The 18,314-nt window shown below is 35.5% G+C and overlaps 1 long non-coding RNA gene across 1 annotated transcript in view; it reads left to right on the plus strand.

Annotated features, from left to right (window-relative positions):
• The first annotated feature begins 1,528 nt into the window (after positions 1–1,528).
• The window catches only part of LOC115906508, a 62,101-nt gene continuing 45,315 nt past the window's right edge, over positions 1,529–18,314 (plus strand). Inside the window, exon 1 of the long non-coding RNA XR_004060916.1 lies at positions 1,529–1,595. This is a non-coding gene — a long non-coding RNA (uncharacterized LOC115906508). The remainder of the gene's footprint in view (positions 1,596–18,314) is intronic.

The following is an 18,314-nucleotide window of genomic DNA, read 5'->3' on the forward strand; positions in this document are numbered from 1 at the left end:
TTTAAAGCTAATCTGCATCTAGAATTTACTTTTGCCAAAGTTTAAGTTTGACCTTAATTTTCATTGGAGAAGAAATGGCCTTAGTAAAGTATTCCCACATATTTACAGTTCCTATGAAATACAAGAAGGACTTAACTCTGTGGAAGTTTAAATTGTATATAAAGCTAAGATTAATATTTTTAAACATTTCTGTGATTTAGCTGGCTTTGTTTTTCTTTCAGATACCATGGTTATTTATTTACTTTTTAATACAGGAATTCATTAATGCATCAAAAACAAATTTATAAAATAAATCTTCTTTCTGGCCTTTTAGGAGCTAACATAATCTTTAGAGTAAAATATAGCTATAGGATATTCAGATTTATAGTTATATTTTAATCACCATGAATAGAAATGAGGAAATGTAATTAAAGATTTCATCAGTGTGAAATGTAGGAAGGGCATTCTTTGTGAAAGTGACAGCATCTATAAAGAATGTACCTGTACCAAAAATGCTTTTCTAGGAGGTTATGGAACTCTGCTCACAAGTGTTCTGGCATTTTCCCTTTCCAGTATGGACAAGTACTTTTCAACAAATCCTGTCAGAATAACTTTTAAATGTATTGTTGGTTATGCAATACTTCTATAATTTTTAATATTGTAAAATTTAAGGATTAAGATTCCCTTCTACAAGATCACAAAAAAAGTATGATCCTGGAGAATAAATGAAACTTGGAGAATTAAGATTAAAATACTTTTTATTTTAGAATAGAGTGCAGATAGAAAAATCTAGAAGCTGTTTGATAGAATTTGGTTTGTCTGACTTAATATGAGTAGGAATAATATGATTTTTAAATGCTATAATAATCACTTGGCAATATTTAAAATTTACTATTATCTCTAAAAATACATAAATTTTAGCCTGTCAAGTCACAATTAAAGTTGGGCTAAGTGGCTGATTAAGTCTCTCTGTCTCAGGAATCCATAGAATGTTTAATATTAAATACCTCTTCTAATTTATGTAGTTTAATGTAATCTGCAAATACAACTGCAGAAGTAACAAAGAGCAGTGTTCTGTATCATAATGTGTATGAATTTATTTTGGTGTATTCTCTAAGTATGCAGGCAAAACTAGTTTGCGTCTCATAGCATTTATATGAATATTTATTGACCAAAGAGTTGCAGTAAAGAGGCTGCTTGCAATATTCTGGTGTAGCAGCATGAAGTTTGTGGGAATTGAAAGGCCAGAGTATGCTCAACTATTGATCATTGTAGAGTTCCTGGGACTCCTCATGTTGCCAGACTGGATTGCAAAGTAATAAAATAATAATTAGGAATTGCTACTAAAATTGCAGCACCAGTCTTTGTCATAATCACTCAAGGGTGCATTAAGTATTAAGGGAAAGATTAGGTCATGATTGCAAATGATGGTGCAAACATTCTGATGGACTTTGTGTTCTGTTTTATTTTAAGGTTTTGAATTAACCATCGCACCTGATATTTTTCCCCAAATGAAGAATCAGTGTATGTAGAATCTTTCTTGGGTGCAGAAATTTTTGCTGGAATTGAGGAAGAAAACTGTAAGAACTTCTCACAAAGACAAACAGGGTTAAGAGGTGGGTGTTTTCTGTAATACAGTAGTTCATTGCTTTGATTTTTTAAATAAGTTTCATTTTTTAAAAGAACCTGCCAGTGTGGTGCTATTTGTGGTACTATTCAATATTCATGATTCTGTTCCATATAGCCAAGGGCTTGTTATAACTGATGGCATTAACTCAGGCACTGTTAGGGTACTTTTTGTAAGTTAACAAATGTTTGATATTTTAATTCAAGGTAGATGTTAGAATATAATTAACTTGGAAAAAAAGTAATTTCTCAAGATGATGCTGACTGGAATCCCCTGGGTGCTTCTTTAGGATTAGATTTTGAATACTGGTGTGGGTGCAGTGGAAGGAGCCTGTCAGTGTGCTCTCTGACATCAGTTTAAGTATGTAGGCAGCTTTTCAGGAGGTAAACATTAGGAAGAGAAATACTTTAGAAAGGCGGCTCCATCCAGGCCTCCAAGCAGTGCAGTGAGCTAATGAAGAGTTGTGCTGAACAGCTCAGCTACTTCTGAGCTGTTTTGCATTCCTGCATTCCACAACATTCAGTGTCATTTGTTTTCAATTTTCTCATTACAGTATCAGATTTAGGAGTCTATAACTTGCATGTGGGACATATTATCCCCTTTTTATCCTATTCCATTTGCCCAGTGCTACCCCAAATGTTTGAGAGTCGGCTCTTATGTAGTTTTGATTTTCCTCCTATCCTGTTGCTCAGCAGCCACAGAAGGACAGATACAATGATTCCATTCATTCCAGTTCCACTCATAGCTCTGACTATGGTACTTGGTCAAAGTAAACATAGGATCTCTTCTTTAGAGAAGAAAGTTTATAAAGATTTTATTCAATTTTCTGTAAGATATCAACCCATTTTAAAATTTTAGAGGGAATAACTGTATTAAATAATCCATAAAAAATAATTGTAAAAAAAGCTGTGCTTTGGAGCAAAATGTCATGTTTCTCCCTCACTCTGTGGTTTCCATTCCAGTAATTTTATCTTTTATAAAACAACCTGTAATTTATAACCAGTGTGTCTAAAAAGTGAATAATACCTACAATATTTAATATTCAGGAAGCATAAAAACTATAAATACCTCACATTTTAAGGCATAAGGAAGCTCTTCACTATTCAGCCAAGCAGTGGAACAAGTTGCCCAGCAAAGCTGTACCATCTGCATCCATGGAGGTTTCCTAGACCAGACTGAATAAAACTTTGAGTAACTTTGAAGTCTGACTTCACAGCTGACCCTGCTTTGAGCAGCAGTTCGAGCTGGAGACCTCCTGAGGTCTCCTCCAGCCTGAATTGTTCTGTAACAATGTGAATGGTGGTGATCTGCACAACTGCCTTGTTTCTCCTGCTGTGAGCAGGACTTGGAGCCAGCCACCTATTCCTCAGTATATCTGAGGAAGTGTAGGTGCTGCATTTCCCATCAGTATGGATTTTTTGACTGGTAGATGTATATTATACAGTTTTATGTGTATATATACATATACATATATTGCTGTGTAGATCAGTTTGATATTAATTTTGATTACAGGAATGGTACTGTACAAGTTGAAAATGTGCGTATTTTTGGAACACCTCTGTTTTTTTCAGAAGCTAGCTGTAGTCTTTGTATAAATGGTGTCAAACTCTCTCATAATTAACTATTTTAAAAAGTTGCTTCTCTGTGCTGGCCCCTGACCATTGTTTTACAGGAACTTCAGCTTACACATTAATACAATTTTTTTTGTCCCCAGCCAGAGGACAGCATTTTAAATCAGGATAGTACTGAGGGTGGACAATGAAGTACATAAATTGTGAAATTCCTTTCTCACATCTGCACTGCTTGAGGGTTCATTTAAATCTAATGATATTTTTTGAATATAACCTAGCTTCAGCTGTTAAGCAGTGGATTCAATCCCAAAGTTTGAATGAATTTGCTGAGACAGGCTGCTTTTTAGTTTTAAACTCTGGGGTGAAAAAACCCATGAGACACTACCAATTCTTTTACAGAACATGAATAGTCATTATTTGACTTGGGTATGAGGAGTTTGATAGCATACTTCTTGGAAAGCAGCACAGCTTTTCTTTCAGAGAGAGTAGTACAAATCCCTTGTCAAATTCAGCAGATGGCAGCATGCATGTTAACTGGCTGGGTATCTGCTCAAATCTTTTAGCTGCCATGCCATATTGATGAGCAAAGTAATTAATTTGTGAGTATCTTTAAGGTCAATCACAGTGGAAGCTTTCAGTGTGTTAATATAAAATACCATATTTACCCTGAGGGTGCGCTGTCACAGAAGGTAGAAATTAATTGTGGAAATAGATAATTTTCTTCCTAGAATACAACCATGTTGAAAAAAAGAAAATTTATAAAACCAGTAGAGTACAATTCAGAAGCCCAGTGCTTCAAACCTTAAAACACAAATATCACATTTCCACAAATGCATTTCTGAGTGGCACCAGGATTGGAGCCTGGGATTAGGCCATGAAAGGTCATGCAAAAAGGAAGAAAAAAAAAAAAAAAAAAGAAAAAAAAGGGCATGACCAAGCAAATGTTTGTCTGTGTTTATTTAATGTAAATATTCATGTCATTTGTATTTGGCCGGTTGTTTTATAATAGCAGATCAGGTGTGGAGTAAACAGCATTTTATCAAACTCTGAAAATAAATAATGGAGGCATATGATAATTATGTAAAACAAATTGCCATATTAGGTAGAAAAAAACCCTTGGTTTTTCCAATCTACATTGTGTTTTTCATTGTAATCTTGTCAGATTTGCAGAAACAGGAATAATGGGATACTTAAGACAAAAATCTAAAATGCTGTCTGAATTTTTCAGCAATGCTGAATTTTGCCCCAGGCTCTCAAGGTGAACTTTTCTGTGTGAAAAATGCTACAGACTTTGGCTATTGCTGAATGTTTTAAATATTCCTTTTTAGCTGTTCAAGAAACATTTCTTCTGTTGTGCGTTTGTCTAAAGCGAACTTTAAGGCCTGCTGATGGTATTTGTGTAGATATGATGAGAAATCAGTATCTCACTATCTTCCATTTACTTAAGAAAAGTTAGTGAAATATTGGAGTCATCTAACATAAAATATTGTTGTACTGTGACCCAAAAAAATCAATCACACAGACTACCATTAATTTATGAGTGCTAATTGCTGGTTTGTACCAAGTCCTGCTTATCTCACAAGAAACCTTACAACTTTGTTCAGAAAACTGTGAAAATTTCCCAATGAGTAGATATTTTTTATCTACTAAGTTACAGATAATTGCCAATAAAGGAACATGCTCTTTTTGCTCACTGATTTAATGAAAAAATCATTCATTACAATTTAAGTTCTCTCTGAAGCAGTGTAAGCTCCTGATCTGAAGAGATTTATATGCACAGTTATAATCATAGATAAAGCTGGTAGGAACATCAGTCAGTGAAGTTAATTAGAATGTTGCCTGTCTGTATTTCCATCACTGTGAAGTGGTTGCATTTATTACAATTCAGATGAAATGTATTTGTAGATCTTTGTAAAAACAGGATCTTCATTTAACTAGTTTGTTGAGGTTTTTTTTTCCTCTCCAACTCTTCGAACAAAGTTCTAAACGAACCATTTTTGGTTGCAGATTTTTATGTTAATTATGGATGCAGAATTCTGAAGCTTTTTTGATGCCTTATTAAAATTTTATATGGAGGTATAGGGATGTGCATAACCTTCAGAGAGGTTTCCAGTCAAACCATAAAGAAACCACATAGTTTCCATCCTGTGTTTCATGTTATGGAGGCTCCTCTTCTACACCCATCCTTGAAAAAATTAATTCCTCTAATATAGGACATAATGGGTTCATTTCCCAGCTAATAGTTTTTTGCAGTTAATATGGAGTGTGAGTCAGGTGGATCTTCTGTAAAAGTCAAGAACAAACTGTTATAATATATTTGACAGGATTTAGGGAGCACAATACATAAATCAGTGTTCCTGTCTTTGTTCAAGTGTATTAATTTCTCAACTGATTAAAGCGGGCTGGAGAGAAAGAAAAGCTTTATTCACACAATAACATCTATGTTTCTTTGGTTTGCATTTAAAGGCCAATATTTGCTTTCTCATCTTTGATCTTGTTACAAAATAAATGCTCATATAAAACCACAGCTCAGAATATTAATGTAACATTGAAAGAATGAGATGAAGAAAGAAAAATAATTAGCTCCAGTCTAGGAAGTCTTTAAAGTTTTTTTACAGACAGGCTATGAACATTAGTTTTGATAATTGATTCAGCCATAAAGCTAACATTTTGGACCACAGTAAGCTTTCAGTTTGATTCCTTTATAGCTGTCACTCTGCTGTGCTGAGATGCCTGCAATCGAGTTAGAAGTTGTTGGCACTGTCTAGGTCCCTACTGAATACTTTACATGTACTTCCATTGCAGTGGAAATTTTGTTTGCTTTGTAGAAATGGTCAAAACTCTCCAAATTACTGTAGTCAGTTTTTGTGTGTAGACTTTCATACTTTAATGCAGTTAAGCATATTATGAAAAAGAAGGAAAATTTCTGAGTGGGCAGATCTGCAAGGTGAACCAGGAAGAGAATGATTACAGCTTGTAAATTTTTAATGACGTCTAAATTCATATGTGAATTAGCTATTTGGAAAGTTACTGAAGCCCTTACTGCCTTAATAAAATATTTTCTATGGGCATCTGTCAGTTTAATTAAATAGCTGGATACTAGAAATCACAGAGAAGGCACACAGTGGCTGCAGACAAATTTCTGACAGAGGCTGAGACCTCTTAATCAAATCCCTGCATCATTTAGTTGAGAGGATGCTTTTTCCTTCCTGCCAAGGTGTTGGATTTCTTTGCTAAGGTATGAGGCTTAAGTTCAAAAGAACATTAAATACTTGAAAATAATTGTCTGGAAGAAGAAAAGTAATGTGATGCTTTTTGGAGGGCTGTTTGAACAGTAACAGACTGGCAAGGCGTGAACTGTGTTAGAGAGTGTTTGGGTTTTTTGATCCTGTTTCCTGCAGGAGAAAAAAGCAAACACTTTGCTCTATCCTTCATCTTCCCCTTATTTTTTGTAATGAAATGTTGGCTAATTTAATCCAATTTTAAGGGAGGGATAGATGTGTCAAGGAAATTATTTTAATATTAGAATTTGGGGGAAAAGTATTAGTGGTGGTACAGAGGAGAGACGTATATGAGCACTGCTTGCAGAGAGATCTTACCTTTTACTGTTCTGTTTGCTAGCAAGGTGATCAGCATATCTTTACTTCTGAACCAGTCATGGGCCAAAGGAATCTCTTATGCATTTGATATTGAGACGTCCTTGAACAAGGCAAGCATATTTTGAATTAGAAGTATTCCTAATCTTCTATTATGAATCTTCAGTTGGAGTCGATGATATTGGTTTGATGATTTCTTGTTAAATAATCCAGTTTGTCTGTACAAATTCTTAGAAAAAAAAATCCAGATTGTATCAGTTTTCAGACTGATCAATACCTGTCTGTAAACTATATGGTCTGTGACAATATAAATTAGAATAGTACTGAATGGTATTATCTTATAGACCTGTAACTACCACTCATATTCAAACATTTTTGAGTTATGTGTTAGATGGAGGAGTACAATTACCTTTGAAAGGGCAGGCTCTCTTGGCTGGCATGAGGCTATTGTTACTGACATTTCTTTACTTGTTAGATTCTGTAGGAATGTGGTTAGCTATGTTCTAAAATGTAATTTCCAAGTTAGTTGCCTTCATCTAAAGGAAATTAAAGTCATTCTGCATGTTTTGATTGTTCAAAGACACAGAACTAGAGTATCTTGATTTTAGTATTAATTTTAAATTAAGAAAATGTGTTGCCTAACTAGATTTAGCATATTAATTCTATTAATTATATTGATATTGATAATCTAAGAAGTAAAACCTAACTTTTTAAATCAAAGCTCTATAGAAATCTTGCTAAAAGATTTTGTAATAGTCTCACTTTTTCCTAAGTATTAAATGATGGCTTTTAGAAACATGCTAAGGATTTTAATGCAAATTTGGTTTCCCATTCTGTGAGACTGACTGAAACAAGATCAAAGCAGGATCAAAGGCATTCATAAAAAACAAAACCAGATACAAACAGTAGGTGCTTTCTCAAGAAACTTTGCATAACACAACAAAGATTTGTAAAGATGGCACAGCTCTCCAGGCTAGTTGAGAAAGATATTAGAAATACTTGCATAAAAATATACTATTTGTATTTCAGAACTTCAGCTGTAGTCTTCAGGTGGGTTGGTTGAAAAGTTGCATTATGAAACTCTTTATATTAATTTATTTTTATATGTATAGATCTTATGTACAGAGAGGGAAGACTAACTGAAATAGTATTCCTGGATTTTGTAAACAGTTTTCATTATTTGTGAGGAAAAATGGTGGGTTTTGGTAACTGAGAGGGTACGAAGTAGAAGGAAATCTTTTTGATTAGTCTTGATGTTTTCTGCCCCCATCAGTTACAGATTTTTACAAAAGTTTGGGGTCATATCCTAGACAATGTTTATACAGGGCAGATATTTTTTATGCACATAGCAGTAGAAGGGAAATGAAGGTAACAGAAGGGGACGGGCTCTGAACAGAGGTAAAAAAGAGGGAAAGGACTGAAATAAAAAAAAATATTGAGTGACAAAGCAAAACAGAAACTGAAACAAAAAAAAAAATTATCAATTTTTTTTCATTTCTGATTACTTACTTAAGCTAAAAAGCCCCAACCATAAGCACGTGTAAAGACATTTTTTACTGAATTTGTCTGATTTTCAGTTAGTTTATAAAATTTGTTTCAACTAATTAAAACTGAAAATGCAAAAAAATTCCCGTGTAATCATATTTGCAATGTTTATAATCAACTCTCAATCAGCAGTGACTTGTGATAGAACCCTGTGTCGTAGATGTACTTCTTTTTATAGATATGCATTCCATACTTACAGAGGGTGAGCTGACTTGAAATTGAGGAACCTTTTGAAATTTAGTCATCATTAATTTGCAATATGCCATTCCCAAGAGTCTTGGTTTGCTTGGATGCTGACCTTTAAGTCACTGTCAGTCAGTGTAAATGACATATATAACATGCATACATGGCTAAGAAAGCTGTTTCTGTTGTGTAACCCAGAGCTTGAGAAATGTTTAGTGTCACTTAACTTTCAGGCAGAAGAAAGCAACCCCTTAGGATATGGTTGTTACAGTGTTGGGTTTTTTCCCTTGCATAAGGTACAGTGATCTTAAAATGTAGTTTAATTGCTGAGATGATGAAGTGTCCCTTATACTGGAAAATATTTCTGTTGATGTTTTTGTTGTCCCTTTTATATCTCCACATCTGAGTCACAGTCAGAATTGAAGGAAGACTGCCTTCTCTTCTCAAAAGGTGTTTGAGAAGAGCTCTTGAAGAATGCACAACTGCTGCCTTGCTATCACAAAGAAACATCAGGAAATATGTGTGAGCTAAACCTCAGTTAGATGTAGCAAAGAATGAGTACAGTTGGCTGGAATTTAGCCATGTCTACTTGGACAATGCAAAGTTTACTCAATTCTTACTTTTTTCCTGTGGTGCCAAACTCAGTGAATCTCTCTATTTTTAATTGTGTTTATAAAAACTAGTGGAGTTTTGTCTTCTGGTTTCTCTGCTAGGCTCAGACCAGGAGCTATCAAGCAAATACTGGAAACATTGAGACTAAGTCTAACTGTTGTTGCCAGTTAAAAACGGTGGAGTGCACAGATCCTGGGTATCATTTTGTTTCTTCTGTAAGTTTCAGAGGCATACTTGTTGGAAAAATGTTGATTTCCTATGAGCCCTGTGATAAGTTACCCACATTGTGCCCAGTCACAATTTATATGTGGGTAAGGTCAGGCACCATTTAGTTGATGTAGCAGGTGTGCTCTCTGGAGTATTTTGCTGTTTTTATGTGTTGGTGTTGGGATGGTACTCCTTCATATTACAGTGGTCTAGATCATTGCAAACTGAAATAGAGATTAGATGAAAGCTCCTTGTTTGTATTTGCTCTAAGTGTGGCATATGGTCTTGTACAGACTAGAAGTTAATTCCATACCAGATTAAATACTTGAAATGTTAACAGCACATGAAAACTAAGCAAAAAGAAAAATCACAAGAAAAAATGGAAAGCACAAAAGGTATCCATAAGTGTAAGCATATAGCATTAGGGGTTTTGTGTTAACAAGCATGTCAAGATCCATATAATTTTTCACTCTTGTAGAAATTTAATAGTCCCAGGGCATTAGCTCATGAATCACTTGCAACTCTGAAGAGGTTCGTATTTCTTACCTATTCCAACTGCTGTGTATGAATCACTAAAGGAATGGGCTAGTATGGGATCTGCTAAGGCCTATGAATTCCTGTGGGGAAAAACGGGTCAGGAGAAGTGGTGACAGAATTTCATGTCATTTGGTTGTAGTAGATCCAAGTGTAGACCCTGTCTATCCTTGCCCTGTGCATTCTTGTTGGAGGAAGCCAGGGATCCTTTGGACGATGACTCCTCTTGCTTGGGAACCAGTCTGAGGGACTCCCACGGTTTCAGTCATTTAGCATGTGCCTGCATGAAGAGGGCTGTAAATGACATTGATGTAAGGAGGAGGTAAAGGAAGCTTTTCTCTGAGTGGACATGATTTGGTAGTGTGGGACATCAGAATAACACCGCTGAGTGCTGTAAGTTTCTGCACACAAGATGGAGTGTGTACAAATCCTATGCACTTTCTGGCTTGAACTCTGTCCCGCACTAAGATTACAGCTTCCACCCTTCCTCCTTTGGATTTAGTGTGTCTGAGTTTTTTTGTCAGCTTCGAGTCTCTCTGGGGTGTTAGTCTCTCTGGGCAATGGGAAGCTTTTCCCCTCAGGTTGGTGTGGGTTGGAAACTTCACACCAACCAAAGCACCTGTGTGTGTGTGTTGTCTATTGAGAAGATAGTTCAGAATGCCACCAGTTCATCAGGCAATGGATTGCTGGCACAGTTTGGCCAGAAGGGAGCTGGAACCATAATAAGCCACTAGAGCACAGTGTCATTTAAGACGGTGCTGAGGAGGGTTAGAACACTGAGGCAGGAATTGGGTAAAAAGCTTCAAGAGAAGGCTTTGCAGTCTCAACAGCACTAGAGGCACTGATGTCAATTCTCTTGTCAAGAGAAACAATCACGTAATATACTGTGATCTGTGCTTTTTCAGGCAGTGCTGAACTAGTGCTTTTGCTTAGATAAACCATCTCTCTTGCATGATGCCTTTCTTTCCTGATTTCTGGTTAACAACTCCAGCTACCTTTCCTATAGTGTTCATTGAAGACTGAAATTGTTCAGCTGTGAAAATCATAATGGAATTAATTTTGATAATTGAAGTTTGGAGGAATAAATCCAAAGCTCCATCAAACATTTCAGACTCAGAAGTACCACAGCCAAGATATATACCAAGAGGTGATAGAAACTGTGGCTTCCTAATTCAACAACGGCACAGTTTTTTCATTATTGTTCCTTATATGTAGATGTGAATATATATGAAAACAGGAGTTAAGGACTACTTGGGAAGTTATTTCCCCTAAACCTCATTGCAAGCAATTATTTAGGACCCTAAGTGGATATGGTAGTGTGTAAATTAATCCACAGACCTTCAGTTCTGAAGACACATGGTTCAGTTTACCAGTGAAATGTATTGGATAAACTAGAATTTTATCCACATTCAGTCACTGATCTGACATCCAGAATTTGGCATTGTGTATGACAATATCTTATCAACCTTCTTATGCTCCACTGTGCTTATTAGCTTTTCAAGACTAGGCAAAAAATTATCATTTAAGTTGTAATTAGTCTTTCTGATTCTTAATGGATCATACATTTTCACCTTTCTCTGAAGTATGTGCAGTACACGAAATCTCAGTCTTACAGCTAAGAAAAGGTGACAATGGTGATTAAAAAACTAAAAGCATTGACATATATGAGAAATCTAGTGAGAAATGTTTTATTACATTGAAAAAAATTCTGAAACCCAGTTAAAAATTAAAGCAGAAGAACACTAAAATGAGATGTAAAAGTTTCCTGTCTGAAAACAGCAAAGTGGCTATCAACTGAAAAAAATCAATATACTTGTTCAATAATTTTGTTATTGATTGTTCACTTTCATTTTTATGTGTAAAATTTCATAAAAAATTCTTACAAATTGACTCAGAATCAAGACTTCATTGAAAATCCTTATGTAGAATTCTTATCAGTTTGATAGTAACCCTCCAGAGGTACAAGCAGACTAAGAATCCTGGTCAGTGTCTAATTACTGTACACTCAAAATGATTGTGAGGGTTTGGGGAGAGTGGGAAAGAAAACAATTTATTGCTGTGGGAAAGCAATAGCCTGAAAATGAAATATGCCTGGTTTTGTGTTTATTGATGGCTCATCTGAACAGCTCCATAACCACAAAGGAAATAGCTTTCTTTTAAGGCACTGTAGGGAGAGTATTGTCTGAAGAGGGCTTATTGCTTCCTGTCCTTCATGAAAAGATGTGGCTTTTAATGAAATATGCATAAAAGTCATTTTAGATATGTGACCTACATAATCACACTCATCCTGAGAGGCCAGGGTAGAAAATTTTTCTCTTCAGAATAATTAAACTACCCCTTTGTATTATTCCTCATTAATTCAATATTCTTCTAAAAAATAAAGCTCCCACAACAGTTTTAGAAATCAGCTTTTCAGATTTATGAGCTATTTTTATGCTAGTATTGTTCTGTGAGACAAGGCTCCTTGATCAATTGCCAGGTGACTGTTTCAGTCTTTTCCCAACACCCTGCTAATCCAGCACATTAAATTATTTTTAATTGAGTAAATTCATTAATCAAAAAATCCCCTTTGTCATGATTCCGTAAACATTAACAGCATCTTATACAAATAATTATCTAAATATAGTCACGTTTCTTCCTTCATCCCCATATCTCTGTTTTGCAGAAGAAAAAAAATTTCCCAAGCAAAGAAGGAACATACTGGAAAAATTAAAGAAGCTTATTGTCAATGAAATTATTCCCCAAAGTACAAGACCAGTTTTAATCAGAGGTCCAGATATAAGACAGCTTTAAGAAAAATTTTGAGATATGCTTTCAGTATTCTTTTATGTATAAAAAACCAGTTGTTCTGCTTGTCTGCAAGGAAATGATCTATCTCAAGTCTTCATAAGTACACATACAATGAGAATGTAAAAATTAAGACTAAGCAGAAGTGATTCAGGTAGTGTATTTTCAGGTTGAAATGAGGAAAAGATTACAGGGAGAGTTTGCTTTAAAAGCAGTATGTTTTATGTTACCCAAAATGATGGAATAATTGAAATTAATGTTCATGCATTCTTTGCTGCATAGTTACAGGATACCAGCTGCCTCCTTTTCAGCTGAAGAGTGGCTTTTTGCATTCAAGTGCTCTTGCTGAAACACTTTATTATTCCAGCAACATTTTATTATTTTATTATTCCAGTCACAACAATGCCCTCCTAAAAAACTCCCAAAAGGAAATGAAAGGTGTGTCTGAAAGGATCAAGAGGGACTGAGGGGGAAGATGGTGTAGCTGCCTTTTCTACAGCATCTTCTTTGTTCTCGTAATGACTCAGAAATGCTTGACATTCACGACGGAAGAAGAAATCTTTGTTCTCTATAGTGAAAACGTTATATTTTATGATTTCTTGTAAGAATCCTTCATGTAACAGTATTCTTATTTTTACCAAGGGTGAGAACAAGATATTTACATCATCCAACATATATATTCAAAGTATATTCCCTTGATCAAAACTTAGGCCTCCAATATATTGCAGCAGATTAAACAGTATAGCTATAGAAGATACCTGAGCTGCCATTACTGTTGATTTTTAGCTCTACATGCTGCTCAGGGTCAATCATTATTAATTCTGTTAATTTTTCACCTAAAAGCAGCTCACATAGTAGACCTCATAGCACTGCTTTCTGTTCATGACCCATGCTTAAGGCAAAGAAGACAGAAGGAGTTTCTACCCAGACTTCAAGCAGACCAGTTGTAAAGTAGCTGAAAGGTCAAATAAATGCCTCTCTTGATGGAAAGAGAAACCTGCACAGGACTTCAGTGAATTTGGTGTAATATCACTTTAAGGAATCCAGACATCTGCGTGGATGATTTAGAGCCTCTATAGTGATTAATCAAAAGTTGACGTGTATTAAAGGCAATTAAAGGTTTTTGGAAATCAGCATAAGGAATAACAATTTGTGCTGATGTGATTGTTTTTGTGATTGTCCTTTGTGGGAGCCTTTTTAGGTTGGATAAAAATATACATGAATTTTGGAGGCTGGACTGCTAAACCGTGTGCCTTAAGTGTGTAAAATTAGGCAGGGCAATTGTCCTCCCATCCATTGACCATACACCGTTACATGCTGAGATATCGTATGAACTCATGTCTATTTTTGCTAGTAGTGTTAAGTATACTTTTACTTTTTATTGGTGAATTTTCTTAAGAAAATGCATCTGGTTTACAATCCAAGTAATTCCTGATTAGAGACTTGATCTCCAGTCAAATATTCAGTTGTTTTGAATTGATCTTCCTAAGGAAATTCAGTTCCCAATAAATGGTTGCTAAACTGAATACAGTAAGTTTTTTTATCAATGAAGTAAAGTGTGTTGTTTTGTGCTGGTTTTTTACCATTTTGTATTCAATTTTTTAGTTTAAAAGTTATTAATAATTTGTCTTTCAGTGTTATCCTGAAAAGCCATACTGCATGGTCACTAGCTAAGCTCTCTGCCTAATGCCTGCAAGTGCTTTTTTTGTTTGTTGATTAGAATGACTACAGTTATACCTAAGAGGTACCTGAAGGCTGCTGAGGAGCAAATAGCAGCCTGCACATTGATTTAAGTAGATATGAGCAAGTGCCACAACCCATGTACTCTGCAGATATTACATTGCTAAATGTGAGTGCAGTAGAGTCCTTTAGCTTGGTTGCCATGGGGTAATTCAAGTTGAAACCCACCCATCATGACAGCTGTTGATCTGACTCATTAATACTAGCTATTAACACTGTGCTACTGGTACTACTGCTGCTACTAGTGCTACTGTAAACTATTCCTCCTGCTATTGACTACTGATCCTGCAGTCATTTCTAAAATTTTACCTGTTAACAGAACTTACCCTGCTTCCATTTACGTCTGTCATTGGCCTTCTTTGGCTTCTGATGCAATGTGTGCTAGAGCCTTCAAGACTTTAATGCTTTGCTAATTTAGCCTTTACAGGAAAAAGTGAATGCCATATCAATATATGTATGCCTGTAGAGCTTTTTTTCTGTCTCAATTCTGCCTTTTTGCAGGCTTGTATCACTTTCTTCATAAACTATGTTTGCATAGAGTTGTGTGTAGAGGTTGATGATGGTAGAAAATTTCTCCTGTTGAAATTGACTTATATCTTTATGTGATAAATGTGTGCTGGCTTTTTTTTTTCCAGTTTGTTTTGTTTAAGGTGACTTGTAGCAGAAAAAATACCTAGTCCTTTGCATATTTCTTCTCTACAGGCAGTTAATTGATGCAAAACAAGTTCTGTCTTTCTAACTGGGTATCTAACCCCACTCATTCATAACAGTTAAAGGCATGAAAAACAGCAAGGGATTTGATTCATTGCCTGTTATGACCCATTCAGAAAAGTATAATGAATGAGATTTTTATTCCTACAGTTTAATAGATTAAAAAAAGAGTCCCAGTCCTCCAGAAATATGGTGTCATGTATGGTAGTGTGCCTTATTTTCTCTTCCAGGAAAGTTTTGTGTTGTTATTCAGTGGTCTGAGTCATCATTTCTGTTGTCAGTGTATCCTTGAATTCAGGCTATTCCTATTTATACTGCAGTGTGTGAATCCTGTCAATCATCCCTGCATTTCTCAGTTCATGCCCCTGCTGTATCTCCCTGCCTTATGCTTTTTGTCCAGCTATTTCCCAGTTTCTCTCTCTGGCTGTTTCCAGTCACAGTGCCTGACTGTGCTGTCCATGCTTCAGTGTTTTCCTTCTTATTTGGCCTCTGATATACCATACTTCTAGTGTAGAATACACAGTTGTGCCTGCACTGGAAAAATCATTGGATAAATACTAAGAAAAGAACATTTTTTTATGTTTTAGTTCTATGTTTTTTATGATTTCATTCTGAACCTAATTTTATGTTGGTAATTAGTTTGTATATGCAACATCTGTATTTACACTTACCATTATATATATATCTACATTATATCTCAGTTTGTATATACGTCTATAATTTAAATCTCTATTACTGATCATCACAACTGGGAAAACTTCCTGGGGAGAAAATTGTTTCAAACTCCTGCTTTTCTCCCATCATAATTTACAGTTACTAAAATAATTTTTGGATTTTGAAAGGAAGTAATCAAATTATTGGTGTAACATGGGTAAAACAACAGAAGATGGATGGGATAAAACCATGCATCACTGTTTTTAGTGTATTCAGTCATTTTTTTGTACTTGAGAGGAAGCCATGACTAGAAGTAAGGTTTTTCAAAGGGAGTGTCAATTCCAGTGCTCACTATTGTATACCTAGGCACGGTTTGAGGACCAATTTGAAAAACTCAAAGGATACCTAACACTGTAGTAAAAAAACTAGCTGCCTATCAGGTAGATCTCCAGTACTGTAGTAAAGATCAAAGGTTGTAACTGAAGTGTGCTACATGAAGAAAATGTGGATTCTAAATGAGCCTAGGAGATATCTCAAAATGCAGTAAATTAATTAAAAAGCTGGGAGAGGTATTCCTGCTTCACTGTGTGTAGGATGATGGGGAGAAGTTACTGATCTGATGTGGAGAGGAAACCCAAATACCTTTGACTCTGAAGTTGGCAAATAGCATGCAAATGGAGGCCCTGAGGGATATTAATGAAAGCAGGAATGGGGCACCCTGGTTTTGCCTCCCTGGAGAGCTAGTGCCAATACTCTGTGGCTCCTTGTTATAATTTATGCATTTCCTAGAAAATTGGAGTGTTGTGGTACTAATATTAATCCAAGCCTTTCAAGTTTTTTGTTTTACTGAAGGAGGGCTGGAATTCATACAAAGTAGATATTATGAAGAAGATGAAAGACTAAGTATGAATTTGATCTTGTATTTAAAAATCCAGGAATGATTGCTATTAGTTAGTTGTTAGGCTTTTAAATCTTTCTGCTTGATGAAGCAATTTTATTCCTTCCCTTGTGTGCCTTTTTGAAGAGCATAGGGTAAGCTTTTATGTACATCAAGCCTATACTTTGTTTTACAATATTGATTCATTGTTAATTGGACTAGAACCAACTCTGAATACAGATATTTCCACATACTCTCCTGTTAGCATTTATAAAATGAGGAGAAATTAGGTTATGAGGAAGTGCACTTTTGGATTGGCCTTTTCAGGGACAGAAGGCATGGACCATGTTCTCGTGTTCATACTTCTCTTTCTGCCACTTCACTTGGTGCACATAAATCTTCCTGCCCCTTGTAGTAGAGGAGCAAGACTTGCCTAGTCCTATGTGGTTTTGCAGGTACTGGAAATGTGTTAGTCCATTTAGCACTGAGCATTATGGTTTATACAGCTGATTTTTATTATCCAGCAGTTCAAGAACTAATTTTTTTATTCTTTCTAAGGATTTTAAAGAAAGTTTTTGAAGTAATATATCTGATTTTTTCCTGTCTTTGAGCATTGTTTGTGATACCTCTTTCACCTTGGAAGTCTACCACACCATTTGGAAGCTGACCACAAGGCTCCAAGTGATGTGTCTGCCTGTATTTAAATTCAACAGCTATCAGCTTAAACTACTGTGCTTAAAAGATTATTTATTATAGCATGAAGCCATTCTTTTCCTTTTTTCTCCCTTGTCTCCTGCCTTCTTTCTGCTTTCATTAACAAAGACTGAAAGACTTGGGAACTCAAAGGCAGATTTGCGTTTCCTCTATTTCCAGTCTAAATACATTGCATTTTGCTTATGAAATTAATTTTAGACAAAAGAAAAACTTCCCTTCCAATTATGTTTTATAAATTTGTAGTAGTGTAATAGTGGTTTTCTTAATCCTTCATAGAAGCTTTATGAAGCTTTAGTATTGTATTTATCCTCATGTATTTATGGATGAAATAATGTTAATTTCAAGCTGTGTCTTCCATTTGCAAAACATAATTTCTCACTGTAAGCATCTGTTTCTTTTTCTCTGTGCACAGTCTTCAAAGAGCTTATGCAGTACAATTTATAGATGAAGTTCGCTTTCTTGCATTGGAACTATGGATCTCCTAAATGCAGGTTAAATGCAACAGGACAAAAGTTGTTTCAACACCAAAGAGGATAAAGCTACACTAAAAGATCAGAGAAGCTGGTAGAAGACAATTGTTGAGTATTTGGGGGTTTTAGGTTAGGATTCTGTGTCTGCCTTCCCTAGACATCATTAATTAGTTTGTTGAGTCTAGGACCATATGAATGTTTGATGACAACATCAGTGAGGAAGGAGGAAAAGTCTCCAGAACAGGGTTTTCTGGAGTGAAGGCTGAGGAAACCACTAGGCTCAAAGTATGACAATGGCCAGATTATGCCCTCTAGACTCCCCCTTAAATGCCTCTGTAATTCTGAGGACATTGACTTCTGTCTTCTTGAAATTCTTCACTTGACAGTCTGGCAGTAATGCAATTGCCATACTATGTAATTTAGCCTAAACCAGCTAAAGATGCTTAAGAATCAAAAACTTTATGCCTTAGAAGAAGGTAATTTACAAACTGATCCTGGATCCATGTC

The sequence above is a fragment of the Camarhynchus parvulus genome, chromosome 8 (genome assembly GCF_901933205.1).
Source record: "Camarhynchus parvulus chromosome 8, STF_HiC, whole genome shotgun sequence".
Lineage (NCBI taxonomy): Eukaryota > Metazoa > Chordata > Aves > Passeriformes > Thraupidae > Camarhynchus > Camarhynchus parvulus.